This window comes from Pseudochaenichthys georgianus, chromosome 4 (genome assembly GCF_902827115.2).
Source record: "Pseudochaenichthys georgianus chromosome 4, fPseGeo1.2, whole genome shotgun sequence".
NCBI lineage: Eukaryota > Metazoa > Chordata > Actinopteri > Perciformes > Channichthyidae > Pseudochaenichthys > Pseudochaenichthys georgianus.
The window spans coordinates 9471557-9478160 of NC_047506.1; positions in this window are offsets into that span (position 1 = coordinate 9471557).

Consider the following 6604-nt stretch of genomic DNA (forward strand, 5'->3'; position numbering starts at 1 on the left):
ATGATATAAAAGAGGATATACATTTTATAATTACATCACATCTCATTATATCTGATTACATGGCTTCTAATTGAAATATAATGAGTGAAGTATCACTGTTCAAGTCTGCGTAAAATACTTTCTACAACACATAGTCCATTCTTTATACATGTTACTGTCTTTATCTGGTTGTGTGTGTGTGTGTGTGTGTGTGTGTGTGTGTGTGTGTGTGTGTGTGTGTGTGTGTGTGTGTGTGTGTGTGTGTGTGTGTGTGTGTGTGTGTGTGTGTGTGTGTGTGTGTGTGTGTGTGTGTGTGTGTGTGTGTGTGTGTGTGTGTGTGTGTGTGTGTGTGTGTGTAAGAGCAGCAGCCTCTTAGCCAAGCCTTATCTCATGTGGTCCAGTGGCTAATTTCTCCTCATTCTGTCCCCCAGCGGCTTGTTGACAAGATAAAGCATTCAAATTGGATTGTGTGTGCTTATTAATTAATTATTTTGGCATTCTACAATTTTTTCAACAATCAGCTTTCCACATTTTTTGCCTGAACATTGGATGCTGATGGGATGTTGATGTCCACCTCTGTCTTTGCTGCCAACATCTGATCACTTTGTCAATCAATGTGATCAAGAAAAGCAGTTCAAGTTAGATTTTGAATAGAGTTGGCAGATGCATAAAGAAGTTGCCATCCCAACCCTAGATCTTTCATGCCATTGTGTTTCTATGATTATCAGAAATATGAATGATCATGTTTATTATTCAAAGAGAACTAAATATTCTTGCAAAAATAGCCTTATTACTGATAATGTATTACCATTTAACAGTTGAATACAATATGAAAAGCCTGCTTTCTTTAAGGGTCAAACTGAGGTCATCCATCTTTCAAAAGCATAACTAAGAGTAATTAAACCACTTTTTCCTGTTTTTTCTAAGAAGTTATAACATTAAGATATTAAGGACAGACATACTGTGGAATATGTTTTTGGCTTCCTCTATTTGATCCTTTTATAAATCCAGCAGCTAGAGCTCACAAATGAACACGTTATACCAGGTTTATTTTATTACAAAACCCCAATCAAACGTACAAAAAGCCCAATCAAATTACACCAAATGCTGCTTTATGGAGGATTATGTGACCAACATATTTTATTTTCATGCAATCTTCCGAGGTAAAACTATTCCTTTAAACTATGGTTTCCAATCTGGACTCGTCTCTTTTATGTTAGAGAATAATTCAAGGGGTTGTTAACTGATAATTGGGGGAAGAAAGTTTAAAAAAAAGCTACAATTCTACCTCACAAAATGTAATTTACTTTTCACCTCTTTGTGTTTTCCAATGAAAACATCTGAGAAGGAAAATGCCTCGACTATAGTAATTACATTCAAACAGTGAAGAGTGGACACAATTTAATGTGGTTTGACTTCGTACACAGAGTTTAGTCTAAAAACGTTATGGCCAAGTCAGAATTCTGTATGTTTTTTTTCAGTTTAAGCTAAAAACCTAAACCTAAACCTAAAGATAGATGGGAAATGTTAAACTATTCATAGCAAAATCGTTGGACAGAGGGAATGGACAACATGTTAATTGTGAAAACATTAGCACTTTGATACTGACGGCATCTGTACAGCTTATACAAGGCGAGGATATCTTCAGTCTGATACATGATTATTGAAGGAAAGATCCACCGAGTACAAAGCAGAAAATGAGCCCATTTGATCAGTGTCCCTTTCTGCTTGCCCGCCTGCTCCCTCTGTCATGGGGTTGGCGTCTAAATGGCCCTGCTAGATCGTGTTCGCAGATACTTGCCTCAGATCAGAATCATTAATGTAACTTTCCTCTCTCTCTGCTCCCAACGGTGTCATCTTCCAGACATGCTGTTGTGTGTATCCATGTGTATACGTGTGTGAGTTTATACAGTTGTGTGACAGTGACATGCTATTTGGAGGCCTTGAGTTATACATTTGTGTGGTACCTGGGTGTTATACATCTCAGCATGGATGTTCCCTGCCTTTGTGACTCATGATCGTGTGCGTGCGCATGCAGTGTGTGAGCTATGTCTTTATTTTTTAATAAGGGTGTGTGCAGTGTCGGCTGTCAACTGAAAGACAGCCGGTCTGATCCCCAACCTAAGGGAAAGAGCAACCTGCCATCAGGTGTCCGTCACCTTTGCTTCACACCAATTACATCAAGTACGCCATTCCTAAACCTAATAATGACATGTTGAAGTTTTCCCTGTCCCTTTCTCTTCTTCCATAGCTTCTCTTTCCTTTCCCTTCCTCACTGTGGCTCAGCTTGGTCGTAAATCTTCTCCCCTCTTCTTTCAGGCCGTAAGTCTGACTCTATCCGACCAACTCCATCATGTTAATGTAATTGAACCGAGATTATGATCCTCTATCAGTCACCCAGACTGCCTTTATAGTGGCTGGTCTGTTTGTTTTTATGTTTGCCTATAAGGCTTCAGTGTTGCTATAAAGAAAACTGAAAGGAAATTGGTCCAATTAAGTTTGGGATTACTTTTCTACAAGCAAAAGCCATTTAAATGTTAATGTAAGTACAAAAGTATTAGCATCAAACTAAGGAAACAACTAAAATACTCATTATGCAGCCCGGAACATTTTAGAATGAAACTTATTATACAATTTTTTTATATACATTTTTGATTCCTTACAATCTATTTAATGTTGCAGCTGGTAAAGGAGGATCTGATTTAATAACTTTTAACATTGCTGGGTAGTTTAAAGTGTTACTAGATTCGGACATTACTCAAGATGTATGGCACAGAGAAAAACTATTTTGTTAATGAGATCAATGAATTGTTTGTGTTGGTCTAATAATGAGAGAAAGTCAGTTGAGAGAAAGTCAGAGTAACACCATGCATTAATATCTGCCAGTTCTGCAGTATCAGTAGTTTTAGTACAGCCTCTGCTTCTGTACTCTTTAGTGACGTTAATGTGCTCACGTGATAAACACATTTGCATCCCCTGAAACAAACATGTTCTCTTATCTCCATCACTAATCCTCCAACTACAGACACTCACACACACACACACACACACACACACACACACACACACACACACACACACACACACACACACACACACACACACACACACACACACACACACACACACACACACACACACACACACACACACACACACACACACACACACACACACACACACACACACACACACACACACACACACACCAACACAAACACATGAGAACAAAAATAGCAGTGTTGCACAACTGTTGTTTTCTTCCATGGTTTCATAAGTAAATTACCTCGTTACATGGGTTTAAAACAGCCCGGCCTGAGGGATGTTTATTTTTTACGTGTATCGAGCAAAAAACCATGAATCTAGACGAAGCTGAAAACAGAGAACTACGTGTGTTAGTGTTACAGTATATCTATCTGAAAGTTACAGAATACAGTATTTATTCTACCGTACTATATTTAGTTTTACATTCTGTCTTATCTTATTCTATCTTTTATGTTTCTATCAATATTTTTTCCACATCTTACTTGCACCATTATGTCTATTGCAATAATTTCTTGCACTATTTTATGTTTTCTTGTTATGCTAAGTGTATTGTATGCTGCATTGCCAGATTTGAATTGCCAAAACTATGCTGTAGCTATTGTGCATGTTGCAATAAAGCAATCCAGCCATAAAGCATCTTAATAAAAAGTCAGACACAACGATCAAATAGAGTGCACTGGCCCCGAGCAGACCACAGTGCTAACTCGCTCTTGACAGACAGCTCCAGTAACAGGACCCCACTCACTCCCTCTGACTCATGCCCGGCCTTGTGCCCCATCACCAGGCCCGAACTCAGCCCTGGGATCGGATGAGTCTGTGACTCGGAGGCCTGTCTACGGAGGTCTAGAAACAACTCAGCCTCCTGCCTCTGATGGGACAACATTTCTTTGGGAAAAGGGTATAGGTGCAAGTTTCAAAGATTCAAATATTCAAAGGCTTTACTGTCACATGCTCAGTACTAGTGTAGTTATGGAAATGAAAATCTTAAGTCCCAGGCTCCTCCAACAATGCATCATAAATGTATATAAAACATAAAACAATAAAACAAATTGAAAACACAATAAAATAGTGCACGAAGAAACAGAGTAGAATACAATTGTGCATCTTGCGAGACCAATGTGCAAGTAACGCAGATGTAACAATATACATGTCAAAAGAAAATACAATAATCTAAATGTTGCAGAGAATGTTGTAAGTGAAAAAGTAAATGCAGGAGTCTATATACATGTAAATATAAATGTCTTTAGTTTTTCACTATCACAATGGGAACCAGCCTGCAACAATCTAAAGAAAGCAAAGAGCAACAGGAGAGAGGAAACAATCCTCCAATCAACCTTCTGATACAAGGCTGACCCCTGCAGGATAGGAGGGGACTCACTGTGTGGCTGGCATCATCTTACTGTGAGTGTGCCATGCCCAAGATGTTTATTAGCAGAGTGTTAATGTGTCCAGTTGAAGGCAATAAACAATGCTATAGGGCCAACTTACTGAAACACACTGGACCAAAAAAACACTCTACTGCTTTGTCAATCTTTGATGATTAATGGCGGGCATGTCCTCTATGTCTCTGAGTTAGTGTTCCTGCTGTGTTGTGTGCCAAACCTGTGTTTGTTGTCCGGGGACAGACTGACAGTGTCCGTCACGGGCCATCAGGCTCAGTTTCTGTCACTCACACCCAAGCGTCATCCACCATCCATTTTCCATCTCAAGGTTAGCGTTCACATGAAGAGGGAAACACGTCTGCCGAAATCAAATCTGAGCAGCCTGTTGGCCTCCACAGCAGAGCCACATCCATCAGGTGACATTTCACTTCCCTGCAACAGAATCTGCAGACTAACGCCAACCTGAGTGATCTCTCTTTACTTCTCCAATGACCTTCGCCGGCTTAACATTCAAATTTAACACATAACCGCTGTCTCTATTTCAAGTTGAGCTTTCGATTTAAATATTTACCCAAGAAAATAGTTGTATTTCATCCAAAACCCAACATATATTTTTGAAAAAGTGTACACTTAAATGATATGCTGAGTGGCCAGTGCTAGTTTTAGTTTTTGGTCTGTGAACTTGCAACATATGGGCGAAAGAAAAACAAATGCAACTGCTCTTCTTTATTTATTACATAATCTAACTAATAATGGTGGTATTAATGTAAACCATGATTGTTGATTTTTTAGTAGCAATACTATTGTATGATATTTATGTCTTTCTTGATTTCTTTCTTTCTGTTGTATCCAATTGCTCCTTTATCAATGATCAAATATACGTTGGTAAAAATATGTGTAATTTGTGTGTTTAGTCATAGTTTTTTTATCCACTTAAGCTGGACCCAACACCAGAGCCACCTACACTTTACACTTAGGATAGATTTACATCTCGGTTACAAAATAAAATGATTCACTGCCCAGAGTCAATTGCATCCTTGTCAATTAGGAAGAGTAAACAAAGCCAGGCAGCAATACAAATGTCCTTCCTGTGGCAGATGGGATGTAATATAATCGATATAAATGTAATCTGATGTTACTTATTGTAAGTCGCTTTGGATAAAAGCGTCAGCTAAATGCAATGTAATGTAATGTAATGTACCTGAATGCTAAAACATTGTTGTAATATTTCATAAATGGCCAATTTCTATCACAATGCCTGGTCCACAGGTTGGATGCAGGCCTGGCTCTCTGCTCAGCTGTGCCATCAGAGCCACTGTCTGACTGTGTGATTGCATAACCTGTAAAGACCTGCTCAATAATGCATGGTCAGACTAGACATGGGCAGCCTGACGGAAAACCTTACCTCAACAACAACTCTCTTTGTTCTGCAAAGACTGGACCCTCCAGAGACAGGACTGAAGGTGTGTCTCAAGCCAGCCAATAGGAATGATAGAAAATGGGACAATATTTCTCAAATTGGGCCCTAAACATTAACCATAAACCTTTGCATGGGCCAACCTTTAGCCTTTAACCTAGGTAATGTGTAACCTTTGAAACAACACCTTAACAGCGGGTCTAGTGTGCTTGTTTGTATGTGTGCTAGTATGTGTGTTTGTCTCTTGTGAAGTACAAATCCCACTTTGAGTCTTGTTGAGTGTAATGGGAACGGATATCAGGAAGGGCAAAACATCCTGATACATAAAACACATTTCAGGCAAGAATACAGAAGCGCTAAATAGAAAGTGAGATAGTTGTCTGATCTCAGAACTTTGTCTAATCTCATGGTTTAAGAATAGATGGGGGGAAAGTATTGCCAGGATCATTTTTGAGGTTCATAAATTCTCCATGCATACTAAAAGCAAGGCAAATACTGTCATTAAAAACAACCTGTTTATATTAATTTGCACAGCATGGATCAATTTTCCTGGAAAATAACCCGAATGCTTAAAGTTCAATTGAATGCACTTCAGCCTCTTGTGGCCAAAATAAGTATAAAACCTATAACAATAACAAAAAAGATCTTCATGGGTCAAAAGAAAATTAAAGAACCTAGAAATCTTATCCTCATACTGACAGTGTAGCTCTGAGATGCACTGCCATGTGTGAACCTTTTGGTCACTGCTGTTTGAAACCAAGGTCAGCAGCTGCCAGTTACA